The 16,062-nt window shown below is 42.0% G+C and overlaps 1 protein-coding gene across 1 annotated transcript in view; it reads right to left on the bottom strand.

The window, feature by feature from the left end:
* Positions 1–16,062, bottom strand: part of PRELID3A (PRELI domain containing 3A) — a 41,402-nt gene that overhangs the window by 17,232 nt on the left and 8,108 nt on the right. The window lies entirely within an intron of this gene.

Genomic DNA, 16,062 nt, shown 5'->3' with positions numbered 1-16,062 from the left:
CTGCACATGGATCCACAGCTTCGTCCATTCATTGCTCCAATTATTCTGCTAGATTGATTTCTGGCTGACAGCTCAGGAGGTGTGTCCTTTCTGCTGTAGCTCTTTCCCTGTAACTGTCCCAGCTTCTAATAGAAGATGTGGTAGGTGGTAGATTAAAATTTAAACTGAGCGTGTGCAACCACCTCAGTGAGGTGGACAAGAAAAAAGGAAAAGAATAAACAGCAGGTGGCGCTATACAGATACATTGTATTGAATAACTCAGTGGCTATGGTAAATTTTTTATTATATGTAATAACAAAAGTATTTAGATTAGGGATCGACCGATATAGATTTTTTAGGGTTGATACCGATACCGATAATTTGTGAAATTTCAGGCCGATAGCCGATAATTTATACCGATATTCTGTGAGTTTTCATTTTTGAAAAAAAAACTAAAAAATCCTACACAAATCTGCTGAAAATGAATGTTTATTGTTAATGCGTATTTTTTTTTTTTTTTATAAATCTTTCTTTTTCATTTATACTTAGATAGAACCCTTGTCCTATTCACCCTGATAGAGCTCTATCAGGGTGAATAGGAGCTCACACTGTCCCTGCTGCTCTGTGCTTTGTGCACACAGCAGCAGGGAGCTGACCATGGCAGCCAGGGCTTCAATAGCGTCCTGGCTGCCATGGTAACCGATCGAACCCCAGGCTTACACTGCTGGGGCTCCAATCGGAGGAGGAGGGGAGAGGGGACCCTGTGGCCACTGCCACCAATGATTAATACTAGGGGGGGCGCACTGCGCCACCAATGGTTAATACTGGGGGGCTTCGGGGAGCGCACTGCACCACCAATGAAGATAAATCTCTCATTCATTCATATACAGGAGGCGGGAGCTGGCTGCAGAATCACATAGCCGGCTCCCGACCTCTATTAGCGGTAGCTGCGATCCGCGGCACCTGAGGGGTTAACTACCGCGGATCACAGCTACCGCTCATAGAGGTCGGGAGTCGGCTATGTGATTCTGCAGCCAGCTCCCGCCTCCTGTTTAATTTGAATTAATGAGAGACTTATCTTCATTGGTGGCGCAGTGGCCACAGCCCCTCCCCTTCTCTTGTCCCCTGTCCTCCCATTGGTGGCAGCGGCAGCAGCAGCAGCAGCACAGGGGGGAGGAGATACTGCTTCCTTCTCCCCTGTGCTGCTGAAGGAACACGGAGAGCGCTGACAGCAGCGTGATCCTTGTTCCCCATACGTTATCGGAATATCGGCAAAATAGATACCGATAACGGTAAAAATCCTGAATATCGCCCAATAATATCGGTAAAGCCGATAATCGGTCGATCCCTAATTCAGATCCAGGTGCTAGTTTTAAAAAAGTTGAATATTTTTTGTGGCATATCTCCTTTAATGGAAGCGTTTACCACCGCCTTACCTCGTCATTTAATCAGGATTCCTGAGATGTGGTGCCTGATTGACTGGCAATTAGGCCAAAGGGCACCGTGCCATATACACTCTGTATGCAGCCATATTGCCACCCGAAAACAAGGTTCAGGCAGGTTAGATTTAATCACGCACAACCCTTTCCCATTACATAAGAGCAAAGCCATGTGCAAGACATAAAAGAAGTTCTGCCCTAAGCTGTTTTATATTCAGTACACGGCAGCGTTCAGTCCAGACAATACTATAGTGTTCAAGGCCGGCAAGCTGAGGAGCAAATGCTGAGAGGAGTATCAGACGTTCTCTATCATGACGGGCTGGTGACAACAGTTAGATGGCTCTATGTCTGCCCCTCCTTAGTAGTCACTATGTGATATGGTGTAATCCAGGTGTAAGTGACTACTAAACAGGTTTTCCAGGAATGATTTAAAATGGCCACCAGCAGGGGTGAATTGGCCATAGACCCTACATGGAAATTTCCAGGTGGGCCGATGCCCAGGGGTCCACTCAAGTTCTTTTGATGGCCGCAGGCCAGGTAGATAAAGATCTGATGCTCAATTTCCGGATCCGGACAGCACATAGTGTGGCCCCATAGAAACGAATGCGGAACAGAATGGCGGACGTGTGAATGGAGCCTAAGGCTACTTTCACACTCGCGTTTTGTGCGGTCTTGTATCTGCACAGACGAATCCGCACCAATAATGCAAACGCTTGTATCCGTTAATAACGTATCCGTTTGCATTATTCATAAAAAAAAAAAAGTCTAAGTCAAAACGGATCCGTCTTGACTTACATTGAAAGTCAATGGGGACGGATCCATTTTCAATTGCACCATATTGTGTCATTGAAAAACGGATCCGTCCCCATTTGGCTCCCTAAAGTCAGACGGTCACCAAAACGCTGAAAGCTAAAAAACGCAACGGAAGCCAAATGCAGCCAAATTGATGCATTCTGAACGGATCCTTATCCATTCAGAATGCATTGGGGCTGAACTGATCCGTTTTGGGCCGCTTGTGAGAGCCCTGAAACGGATCTCACAAGCGGACTCAGAAACGCCAGTGTGAAAGTAGCCTACTGTAACTCTGCTCCTACTCTCTATATCGTGATACCGCTATCAGACAACCAATCACTCCATAGTTTATCAAATATTAGTGGGCACCCTCTTTTAAGGAATATAGCTTTTTCACAGACCAACATATTAATAACTTTAACCCAATGTTGGAGGGCTATAAATTTTCGGGCTACATACAACAGTCTTCCCACCGCAACCTTTCTTTAATCAACTGTCCCCAACTTAGAAACATATCCTAATAGACATATTTGGGGATCCCTATCTATCCTCACTGACATTTTATTACTTATTGTCTCCAATATACCTTTCCAATATCTGTCTAAACTCTGACATTGCCACAGCATGTGAAACAGATCAGCTGGCTCAAAGGAGCACCTTGGGCATTGTGCGTCTGTTCTGACGCCTATGTGCTTCAGAAATATTGGCGTTTTGTACACTCTATGTATGATGAACAGTTGAGATAATTTCCCTTGTTCACTCAATGAAGTCAGCAGGATCACCTCTAAGATGTCTTCCCATTGGTCTTGTGACAGCCCACCCAGATCTCGCTCCCAGATTTTTTCATTCTCGTTAACGGATGGGAATCCAGGAACTTATCCAGTAATAAAGTGTATAACATAGATATCAGACCTCTCCTTCCACCTCCTGTGAGAATTCGTTTTTGGGCTGTTTCTAAGTTAATGATGTTCGTGCCTTTTTTTTAATTAGTATCATATGCGTGGCGCAATTGAAGGTATTGATAAAAGCTTGTGCGAGGAATCTGGTATCTCTCCTGTATATCCGTAAAGGACCTAAACACTCCATTGTCTAAAAGATCTCCTATTCTAAGGATCCCTTTGTTCTTCCATTCCTGAAGACCAGACAGCGAAAGGAATTCAGGGATTGTTCCATATGGGAGATCAGCTGCTTGAACTGATCCCAAACTTTTTTCATAAGTTCAATTAAAGGCAACTTTTCCTCCAAGATATGAATTCCCAAAATCCACACTAAGTCACTCATACCTATTGTATGCCGTAAGATCTGACTAGTCATATCTTTAAGTGTATACTCTATCCACCCCTTAAGATGCTCACTGCTAAATAATAAATCCAAGGATTTGGTACCGCCAATCCCCCTGCCGATTTAACATATTGCAAAGTCTCCAGTTTAATCCCAGGTTGACCTCCTCTCCATATTAAGTCCCTAAATATCACATTGATTCTATGAAATCTATCCAAGGGTAACCAGACCGGGACATTATGAAGTATATATAACAGTTGCGGCATCATCATCATCTTAAGGAGGTTTACTCTGCCCACAACGGAGAGATATAATTTGCACCATGCTTTAACCTTCAATCTAAATCTCACCACTAACGGGGACAAATTTAGCTCTTCAAAGTCCATAATCCTGGGGGAAATGTGGATTCCTAAATATTTAATATTTTCTACACATGGAATATTATTAGCAATGGCCATGGCGGATACACCCTGACCATCAATAGGCATCAGCACCAATTTTTGCCAATTAATAGAAAGTCCTGACAGTCTATCAAACCACTCTACAAGGGACATGGTGGCCGAAAGGAAGGTTGACGTGTCCCCCAAGAATAGGAGTGTATCGTCAGCATACAACACGATTTTATTATGTATCTGTCCATATTGGAACCCCTTAATTTCTGTAGATTTCCTCACAGCTGCTGCTAACGGCTCAATAGATAAAGCAAAAAGTAGGGGCGATAACGGGCAGCCTTGTCTAGTTCCCCTAGCCAACTGAATAGTTAGACACTCCCCCATTAGCCCTAATCTGCGCCTTTGGTTAGAGTACAGGACCTGTACCCATTTAATAAATCGCTGTCCAAATCCCATACATCTCAACGGACCCCAAAGATACCCCCACTCCACACTGTCAAAGGCCTTGGCAGCGTCAAGTGACAGAATTGTCCTGTATCCATAGTTATCCGCCGCGATCTGTATATTGGTATATACTCTACAAATATTAATAGCCGTAGATTTCTGGGGCATGAGGCCTGTCTGATCTGGATGAATAATATTAAGAATCACTTTAGACAGACATTTTGCCAAGACCTTTGCCAGTATTTATAACAACTGCCGTTAGAAGGGAAATTTGTCTGTACGAGTCGGGATATCTCTGGTCCTTTCCTGGCTTTGGAATCACTACTATTTGGTCCTCCTGCATAGAAGCCGGGAAAGAGCCCTCCTCCAACAAGTAATTGAAAACCTTTAACAGTTCTGGCAACAGTACTCCCTGAAAACTCTTGAATACTTCTACTGGGATACCATCCGAACCCGGGGCTTTGTTATTAGCCATATCTTTGAGGGCCTCCTCCAACTCCTCCAGAGCAATAGGCTCATCTAACAGTTCCCTCTCCTTTACCGTCAGCGAAGGTAGATCTGCCTCCCAAGAAACCTTAATAACTCCTCCTCCGAGTCAGAGGCTCTAGAGGTATAGAGTGAGGAATAGAATCCCTCAAGCACTCCCAAAATATCCCCCCAATCTCTGCATGACTTCCCCTGGGGATCCAACAATTCAGTTATACATGATGAGCCTTGCTGAGCCCTAGAAATAACAGATAGCATGTGACCCACTTTTTCACCTTCAGCAAACAAACATTGCTTATAAAAACTTATTTTCCTGTCAGCAACCTGTAATAAATGACATCTCAGTTGTTCCTGTGCCATTCTCAGAGCCTCGCTATTGGACTGGGAGGGTGTAACCCCATAGGCCTCCTCCGCTACCACCTTGTGTGCCCTGTCATCCACTTCTCTAGACCTGGTTTTATGTGCACTAATAGACTTGATCAATAGCCCCCTCAGATATACTTTCATAGCATCCCATACAGCATGCAGGGATGCAGTACCCACATTAAACTTAAAGTATTCTTTAATGGAGTCAGCCACACCTAAAAGGTCACCCAAAATTTGTAGCCAAAACGCATTACACTTCCATAATTCCACCTCAGGTCTGGTCCCCCCAAACTTTAGCTCCACCTTCATTATGGAATGATCCGACAAAGCTCTAGACTGGTAGTCAGAGGAATGGATAAACGGGAACACAGTATCGTTTACCAACGCCAGATTTATTCGAGATAAGGTATCAAGTGTGGATGAGGCACAGGAGTATCTGCGCTCTGCAGGATGTCTCACCCTCCATATATGAATCAGGCCTACTTCTTTCATAATATTACTTAACACAGAACTACCTGGAGATCTCACACATCCCTCCACTCTACACCTATCTATCTGATCGTCTGGTGTTCAGTTAAAATCACCAATAAGAAACCATGGAATCCCCAGACATTTTGCCACAAAATCAAGTATAATTTTCAAAGGGGTCGACGCAAACGGCGGGGGGATATATACTGTCACCAGTATCATTTGAATACCCTTAATATTGCATAGTAAGCATATGAATCTCCCTTCCTCGTCTAAGAACTCTTTAAAACATTCAAATCTAATATTTTTATGCACTAATATACTTACTCCCCTGGAATGCGAGGAAAGCACTGTGTGAGACGCATAGCCCGTCCATGACTTTTTTAACCATTGTATTGTGGTCTAAGTTAGATGCGTCTCTTGCGAGCAACAGATAGCTGTCTGAAAGCGTGAAAGATAGTTAAAAATACTATGACGCTTCCTAGTATCAGCCATTCCCCTCACATTCCAGCTGAGTATCTTATACATGTGTGTCATATTCCCAATATAAAACACAGGAGAAATTTGGCAGCACATCATGGATTAACTTGTCTCATTCATTTCCTAGGGCCGCCCACCTAGATTAATTAATTAGTCAAATGTGAGAAGGTACTATATAACCATGCCTCCCCAAGACAACTCTGTGTTTTTTTTTTTTAATAGAGTAAGACAACAGATGCAATACAAAACGTTTTTATCTAGGGAGGGTATCTATGTGCTGCCTTCGGACTCAAGGAAAGTAAAATTCCAGGTAACAAATTTCTCCTTTCCCTTTTCATCCTCAGCAGCACATCATGGGATTTGGATAGATCACAAGGGGAGGGTATTTTAACGTAGTACTGAACTTAGTACCCCCGTGCCAAAGGCTGAGCTCTTAGCATTGATGTCCAGTCGGTAATGCTTCACAAAAGTTAATGGTGAAGACCATGAAGCTGCATTACAGATTTCTTCCACTGAAACTTCTGTTAGTTTCGCCCAATACGTTGCAGCCGCTCTTGTCGAATGTGCTTTTATTGAACAAGGAGAGGCTTCTCCTTCCAAGGAGTAAGCTTCAATGATTGTGGCTTTAATCCATCTGTGTCTTTAGACGGTTCTTGCCCTTTTCTTGGCCCTGTGAACAGCAGGAATAATTTTTTAACTATCCTGAATTCCTCTGTTCGTTGAAGATAAATTTCAACCGCTCTTTTAATATCCAGAGTATGTAAGAGAGTTTGCTCTTTATTAGCAGGTTCTGGAAAAAACACCGGAAGGAAGGTTTATCTGTTAATGTTGGAAGCTGAAGGGACTTTAGGTAAAAATGATGGCATGGTTCGTATAAGTACTTTATCTGGAAGGGATCTGAGGTATGGGTATTTTGAAGATAGGGCCTGTAATTCTCCCAGTCTTTTTGCAGATGTTATGGCAATCAAAAATAGTACCTTGGAGGAAAGCCACTTTAATTAAGATTGTTCCATTGGCTCAAAAGGAGGACCTGTCTTCTTTTTGAGAACCAAATCTAAGTCCCAGACAGGTACAGGCTCTCGTTGTGTAGGTTTTAATTTTCTCACTGCTTTAAAGAATCTGAATATTAACGGATGATGTAGAAGCTTGTTTTCTGTCATTGCATTGATTGCTGTCATATGGGATTTTAAAGTATTTGGGTTGAGGCCTTTCTGGAAACCATCTTGCAAATATTGGAGAACAGACGAGATGTTAATGTCTGTATACTTAGCTTTCAGTGAGCCAGGATGCAAACTTTTTCCAAATCTTTGCATATTTTAAATTTGTTGAATCTTTGTGAGAACAAAGTAATGTGTTAATCACTGATTCAGAGAGACCTTTTTCTTCTAATCTTGATTTTTCAGTCTCCAGGCTGTGAGATAAGGTCTGTCCAGATTCTGGTGATATAAGCCGTCCTGTAACAACAACGGGGGCTAGAGGAAGTTTCCAATATTCTCCTCTGGATAACTGGAGTAAAAGGGGGAACCAGCATCTCCGGGGCCATAAAAGGAGCTATTAATATAGCTTGAGGCTTCTCTGCTAGTATCTTCTGAAGAACCTTCATTATAAGAGGGACTGGAGGAAAAATGTAAACCGAAAGGCGTCTACCACTGTAGGTTTGTCGAATTTGTTTAGAGAGCAAAACCTGGGTAGTTTCTTGTTTCGTCTGGATGCCATCAGATCCGAGGTCGGCCTGCCCCATTTGGTTATTATTTGCTGAAAGTAACGTGGATTCAGTTCCCAATCTGACGGGCTGATCTTTTTCCGACTCGAATATTGCAACAGCCTTTGATATGCATCGCTTTCAGATTTAGCAGATACAATTCTGCCCAAGCAAAGATTTATTTGCATAGCTTCAGAAGTGAATTGTTTCTTGTTCCACCATGCTTTTTGAGATACAAAACTGTAGAAAGATTGTCTGATTGAATCATCACTGACTTCCCCAACAATTGCATTTGAAAATGACTTAGGGCTAGTTGAACGGCTTTTAGCTCTTTGAAATTCGATGATTGTTGTATCTCCTGGAGGGACCACTGGCCTTGAATCCATCTGTCTTGAAGATGAGCTCCCCAACCTAGGGCTGACGCATCCGTGGTAATGATTATGGCCAAAGAAAACAGGAACTCCTTTCCTTTGGTTACATTTTTGCTCTGCAACCACCATCTGAGACTTTGCACCGTGGATAATCTCAGTTTGATTCTTGCTCCCAAATTGCGATGGCTGCAACGCCAGATTTGTAACATGTTCTGTTGTAGGTCTCTCATATGAATTCTTGCCCACGGGACTGCATCTATTACTGATGACATATGAAAAAGAGTTTATCACCCTGCGAACTGTGGGTAAACGTGATGAGATTAGCGTTTTCACCTCTTTCTTCAAAACCTTGATCTTTGGTGTAGGTAGATAAAGGGTAATAGTACGTGTGTTAATTAAGAAACCCAGAAACATCTTGGAGGTTGAAGGGCAAATATCTGACTTTTCCCAATTGATCAGGAATCCTAGAGATTGGAAAAGTTTGCTGACCTTTAGAAGATGTAGATTTAGCAGATCCTTGGATGGAGCTACTATAAGCCAGTCGTCTAGATAAGGGAATACCTGTAATGTCTGAAGACGAAAATTCACTGCTGCTATGACTGCAATTTTCGTAAAACTTCCTGGGTGCAGAGCAGAGACCAAAGGGTAATGCTTTGAACTTGAAATTTATTAACTTTCCATTTTTTAGAATAGCCACTCTCAGGAATCTTCTTGAAGAGTGTCTTATTGGTATGTGTAGATATGCGTATTTTAGGTCTAACGAGACGATGAATTGACCTTCCTTAAGTAAGGCTGTGTCCTACCTTATGGTTTCAATTTTGAAGTATATCTTTTTCATACAGAGATTCAGGTAACGAAGATCTATGATCAGCCTTGATTTTCCCCCTGGTTTGGGGACTGGAAATAATCTGGAGTATACTCCTAACCCTTTTTGACATTTTGATACTGGTTCTAATGCTTCTTTTTTGCAGGAACTCTTCTACTAGTTGAATAACTTGTGGATCTTCTTTTTTGTTTACAAGAAATCTGTCTTTTGGGCGATGATCGAATTCCAGAGCATATTCGTCTCTTATAATTTCCAGCGCCCACTTGTCTGATGTAATCTGTTGCCAATTTGGATAATAATGAGTAAGGCGACCTCCTACTCTTTGGCTTCTGGCGTCAGAACTCTGGTTTGGGTGGTTTAAACTCCTCCAATTTCTTTCTTGATCTTTCTGATGATGCTGTACAGAATCTACGATACGCAAGATGCAGCATCAAAAAGCAACCTATGTTCCATACTCTTCGAACCAGGGAAATTGTTTGGATCCCTTCTGGACATGCTACTTGAAGCTAATACAGATGAAAAAGCTCAAAATTTTCGACAACTTAAGCATAAGGATCGAACTAGGATTTTTCGTCCCTATAGAAGACAAAATTACCGAAGACGTGGTTTTCGCGGACAGTCTAGCAGAGGAAGCTAATGATAGATACTGCTTCTCTTTTACCATTTTTGTTTTCTTTTGAGACTGCGCCAGAAATGATTTAAGAAGTGCCAATAATTTCTTTGTTTCTGCCTCAGAGATTTCCTCAGGCTGAGTACAATCTGCACAGATATTGGAGGTATAATCCTCTGGAAGTGGCTGAATACATGATATACACAACGTTTGTTTTAACTTCTGTCTCTTTGAGGGCCTAATGGGAGAGGATCTCTGGGAATGGGCAGATACTTCAACAACACACGCCACACAGTGGTCGCCCAGGGATTCATCAGGAAGAGGTTGTTCACACGACCGACACAGCCTGTGTCTGTGTTTTTTTTGTATCTTTTTCACTTTTTTGCTGGACTGACTGGACATCTGGTTAGAAAAAACAGGATCCAATTACTAAAACACAAAAAAAACTTTTAAAATGTCACAGGAGAAGTAATCCTGATTACAGACAGGATTGTACCTTATAAACTGCAAGAGCACGGCTGCCAGGCACATCGGGCACCCTGCTCTGCTTATTACCGCTTTAAAAACGTAACTTTGGCGCCAGAAAACCAGAGCAAGAGGCAGCGCTTGATGACGTCAGACGCTGCCGGCATCTGCGTTCAACTTGTGCGTTCCAACATCTGAACCGGAAAAGTTTGGGCCAAGACTTCTGCATATTCTTTCCAGTGAGCGCGTGCCTCTTGAAAACACTTATCCCCCGGATAGAACTGCCTTGTCAAAGGGCAGAAAAGCGGAAATAGAGCAGCGCCAAGGACACACCGATGGCTATGCTGAACTCTGGCCTTTTAACCTGGGATACCCCACGGTATATGCGGCCGACACAAAAGGAGGGTTCTTCCACATGAATGAGGACAATAAAAAAACACAGAGTTGTCTTGGGGAGGTGTGGTTATATAGTACCTTCTCACATTTGACTAATTAATCAATCTAGGTGGGCGGTCCTAGGAAATTATTGAGACAAGTTAACCCATGATGTGCTGCCGAGGATGAAAAGGGAAAAACATGATCCCCCTGCCCCCTTTAAGGACCGCCGTTTCCCTAGTGCCAATTGAAAAGTTGTCTGTCTGCCCTACTACCATGCTGAAGTGAGTACCCCCCCAATCCCTTCCCAATAGTGTAGGATTGATATTTAAGAACATATATTCTAATTATCCCATATCTTGGGCGCCTCCAAACAAACTTGCCCACATTTTTATATAGCATAGTCAACTCTGCCATTTACAACCACACACTAACCAGTAATAAAGAACTGAAAATTGTGACCCGCACTTTCTGTGCGTAACTCACGCTCCTGCTTCAGAAAAACTGAGACTGTACTAATACACTTAAAGTCCCAATCGTGGAGTCCTCTGGTGGTAGATTGTCCTCCTGCACTTTGGAAAACTATAAGCAAAGAGGAAGAAAACAAAAGGGAGAAAAACTAAATAAAAAGACACAAGGAAAAATTAACAATCAACGTGCATGTGGGTTCTTCAGAACATCTTGAGATTTTCACCCAGACATCATCTTCTCAAGTGTCCTTCTTCTGTTCTTTCAGTAGATTCATTCATCGCAGTCAAGCCATTGCGTCGCCTCTTCTGGATCCTCAAAGAACTTGGTAGAGCCCATAGCCACCACTCTTAGTTTAGCTGGAAACATCATGGAGTATTGATTCTGCAGATTTCTAGGTCTCCTCTTGACATTCAGAAACCTTCTCCGTTTCTTCTGAACCTCTGTAGAGTAGTCCGGGAAGATGGAAATTCTTGCTCCATTTATGACCAGATCTACATTATCGCGCGTGCCTGCTTCAAAATAGTATCTCTGTCTTTAAAGTGTAGTATTTTTTTTTTTAACAGATTTAAAGGTCTGCGCATGTGCGGACCGGAAGAACGGCTCCGTCAATGCGGCAATTTTAATGCCGGATCCAGCACTAATACATTTCAATGGAAATTAATGCCAGATCCGGCATTCCGGCAAGTGTTCCGGAATTTTGGCTGGAGAAAATACTGCAGCATGCTGCAATATTTTCTCCGGCCAAATACCGTAAGAGAGACTGAACTGAAGACATCCTGATGCATACTGAACGGATTGCTCTCCATTCAGAATGCATTAGGACAAAACTGATCAGTTATTTTCCGGTATAGAGCCCCTAGGACGGAACTCAATGCCAGAAAAGAACACAAGTGTGAAAGTACCCTAAAATAACGGGTCTCTATCTTTTTATATTTCTGTTTTTCTGACGAATGAATTTTTGTGACTGCACTCTAAGGCTAGTTTCACACTAGTGTAGGAGATCTGGCAGGCTGTTTCGGCAGCACCCAATATGCATCAGTTAAAGACTACCTTGGTACCCATTGTGAATCATTTTTTTTTTTTTATAAAAATCATTTTTCATTTTAAAAAAATGACATTTTTTTATTTATTGATTGATTTGAAGGGGTGACTTTTTTTTAATATAAAACTTTATTAAACATTGTACTTTTTTATGTCCCACTAGAGGACCTAATACAGCGATCCTTTCAATCAAAAACAAAAATAAGGTATAATAGGTGGAGCCTATACAGAAATGCTGTATAATGGGCAAAGCCTATACAGAAATAAGGTATCATAGGCGGAGCCTATACAGAAATAAGGTATTGTAGGCGGAGCCTATACAGAAATAAGATATCATAGACGGAGCCTATACAGAAATAAGGTATCATAGGTGGAGCCTATACAGAAATAAGGTATCATAGGCGGAGCCTATACAGAAATAAGATATCATAGGCGGAGCCTATACAGAAATAAGGTATCATAGGCGGTGCCTATACAGAAATAAGGTATTGTAGGCGGAGCCTATACAGAAATAAGATATCATAGACGGAGCCTATACAGAAATAAGGTATCATAGGCGGTGCCTATACAGAAATAAGGACACCAAAAAAGAAAACGAGGCTAGCACAAATGGTAATAAATGTAAGCTTTATTATAGTCTCAACACGAGACAGAATGTATTAAAATACAAATAAAAAAACAACAATACAATGGTGGGTAGAGAGCACTCCGAATAATGGGACACCACTAAATAACTAAACGTATACTCTGTCATGCATTGTATTTTATCCTGATTCTGTCCTGATAGCTTTGGTTAGCTATATATTTGATATCTGGTTTGGGCCAATATATACATTTTATGATATTTATATAATCTCTCTAGTTTTTATACGTTTAGTTATTTAGTGGTGTCCCATTATTCGGAGTGCTCTCTACCCACCATTGTATTGTTGTTTTTTTATTTGTATTTTAATACATTCTGTCTCGTGTTGAGACTATAATAAAGCTTACATTTATTACCATTTGTGCTAGCCTCGTTTTCTTTTTTGGTGTCCTACCCTACGTGCAGGTTTATCTATACAGAAATAAGGTATCATAGTCGGCGCCTATACAGAAATAACGTATCGTAGGCAGAGTCTATACAATAATAAGATATCATAGGCGGAGCCTATACAGAAATAAGGTATCATAGGCGGAGCCTATACAGAAATAAGGTATCATAGGTGGAGCCTATACAGAAATGAGGTATCATAGGCGGAGCCTATACAGAAATAAGGTATCATAGGCGGAGCCTATACAGAAATAAGGTATCATAGACGGAGCCTATACAGAAATAAGGTATCGAAGGCGGAGCCTATACAGAAATGAGGTATCATAGGCGGAGCCTATACAGAAATAAGGTATCATAGACGGAGCCTATACAGAAATAAGGTATCGAAGGCGGAGCCTATACAGAAATGAGGTATAATGGAAAGATTTGCACTTGTTCTGTTTCTGACCCACACCTGGTTTTGGCTGACAATAACTGATGGAAATCACTGACCAAACACTGGATCTCGGGTATCAACACTGTGTAACAGGAAAACTGTCTCAGTTGCCCATAGCAGCCAATCAGAGGTCACTTTTCATTTTTTCAGAACATTTTAAGAAATGAAAGGGGAGCTCTACTGCCTGCTATGGGCAACTAAGACCGGTTTCCTGGTAGACTGTTTAGATAAATGAGCTCCACTGACTGTGTGGAAGGGCCTTACACCGACAGTCACAGTCTAATGGCAGACGTGAGGCAGAACACTGACAGGCCCCAGCAATAGAAACACATCAGCCCCTCGCTCTTGTGTGGGATGTACGGGCGTAACTACCACAGCGGCAGACCATGGACTGCTATGGGGCCCAGTCTTAGTTGGGAATATCTCCTCTTCTACTGGGAGTGAAAACTTGGACAGGACTCTACGCTATAAAGGAACAACTTTTAGCAAATGAGGCAGTGGAAAAATGGCCCAAGGGTCACTGAAAAGGGTTTAGGCAGAACCCCTCCTGTCCTGTTTGGGGGCCCTGGTTTGATCCTTGCTATGGGGCCCTTACATCTCTATGTACGCCACTGGTGGGATGGAGAAGGCAATGAGCCGACATAGGAAGCCCCCCTCCATCTGTCAAATGCCTTAGGTTCTGCGGTGATTATTGAGTATTATAGCTGCACCCCCGCCACTATCTCATTGGTACAACGGGCAGTACCCGCCAGATCATTATGCATCCAACACAATGCAGTAACTATATCTGTCACTGAAGGGTTAATCAAAACTATCCGCAAATTTACTTAAAAAAATGGCTTCAAAAGTCTGCACATCTTTTACATTTGAAAAACTGACGATACGTCCATAATGTTTTAAAATTAAACTGGAAAACAAGAAATTAAAAAAAACTTATTTCCACCATGGTTTTTTGGGGTTTGTTTTAAGGGCGTTCCGTAAGCGCTAAAGCTGACATGAAGAGCTTATTCAGTGTGATTACAGCGATAAAAGGTTTATATGGTTTTTATTATGTTTTACTACTTTTAAAAAATAAAGACCTTTGAAAAAAAAACATTTTAACAACAAAGCTGTGAGGGCCTGTGAGTCGGCAGAGCGGGGGATGGGTAGGTGTGAACTAACAATCTTTCTTTCACATATTAGAAGAAAGAACAGTATTTATAGAAACCCCGGAGTACCCCTTTAACTATGTAAAAATGTGACAACCAAAATGGCTGCCCTTCTCATTCAGTTTTGTAAAATTGGCAGCCACAAGTGACAACATTAACCATGAAATGAGAAACATAATTAACAACTGCATTGTGGGTTGTCAGGAGTATAAGTCACCTATATGACAGGCTCAGTATGAATGTAGGGTTGTCAGGAGTATAAGTCACCTATATGACAGGCTCAGTATGAATGTAGGGTTGTCAGGTGTATAGGTCACCTATATGACAGGCTCAGTATGAATGTAGGGTTGTCAGGTGTATAAGTCACCTATATGACAGGCTCAGTATGAATGTAGGGTTGTCAGGTGTATAAGTCACCTATATGACAGGCTCAGTATAAATGTAGGGTTGTCAGGTGTATAGGTCACCTATATGACAGGCTCAGTATGAATGTAGGGTTGTCAGGTGTATAAGTCACCTATATGACAGGCTCAGTATGAATGTAGGGTTGTCAGGTGTATAAGTCACCTATATGTCAGGCTCAGTATGAATGTAGGGTTGTCAGGTGTATAAGTCACCTATATGACAGGCTCAGTATAAATGTAGGGTTGTCAGGTGTATAAGTCACCTATATGACAGGCTCAGTATGAATGTAGGGTTGTCAGGTGTATAAGTCACCTATATGACAGGCTCAGTATGAATGTAGGGTTGTCAGGTGTATAAGTCACCTATATGACAGGCTCAGTATGAATGTAGGGTTGTCAGGTGTATAAGTCACCTATATGTCAGGCTCAGTATGAATGTAGGGTTGTCAGGTGTATAAGTCACCTATATGTCAGGCTCAGTATGAATGTAGGGTTGTCAGGTGTATAAGTCACCTATATGTCAGGCTCAGTATGAATGTAGGGTTGTCGGGTGTATAGGTCACCTATATGTCAGGCTCAGTATGAATGTAGGGTTGTCGGGTGTATAGGTCACCTATATGACAGGCTCAGTATGAATGTAGGGTTGTCGGGTGTATAAGTCACCTATATGACAGGCTCAGTATGAGAGTAGGGTTGTCAGGTGTATAAGTCACCTATATGTCAGGCTCAGTATGAATGTAGGGTTGTCAGGTGTATAAGTCACCTATATGTCAGGCTCAGTATGAATGTAGGGTTGCCAGGTGTATAAGTCACCTATATGACAGGCTTAGTATGAATGTAGGGTTGTCAGGTGTATAAGTCACCTATATGACAGGCTCAGTATAAATGTAGGGTTGTCAGGTGTATAGGTCACCTATATGACAGGCTCAGTGTGAATGTAGGGTTGTCAGGTGTATAGGTCACCTATATGACAGGCTCAGTATAAATGTAGGGTTGTCAGGTGTATAAGTCACCTATATGACAGGCTCAGTATGAATGTAGGGTTGTCAGGAGTAT

The sequence above is a fragment of the Bufo gargarizans genome, chromosome 5, assembly GCF_014858855.1.
Source record: "Bufo gargarizans isolate SCDJY-AF-19 chromosome 5, ASM1485885v1, whole genome shotgun sequence".
Lineage (NCBI taxonomy): Eukaryota > Metazoa > Chordata > Amphibia > Anura > Bufonidae > Bufo > Bufo gargarizans.
Note: the sequence above shows the minus strand (reverse complement) of the source record. Positions and strands in the feature narration are given on the sequence as shown.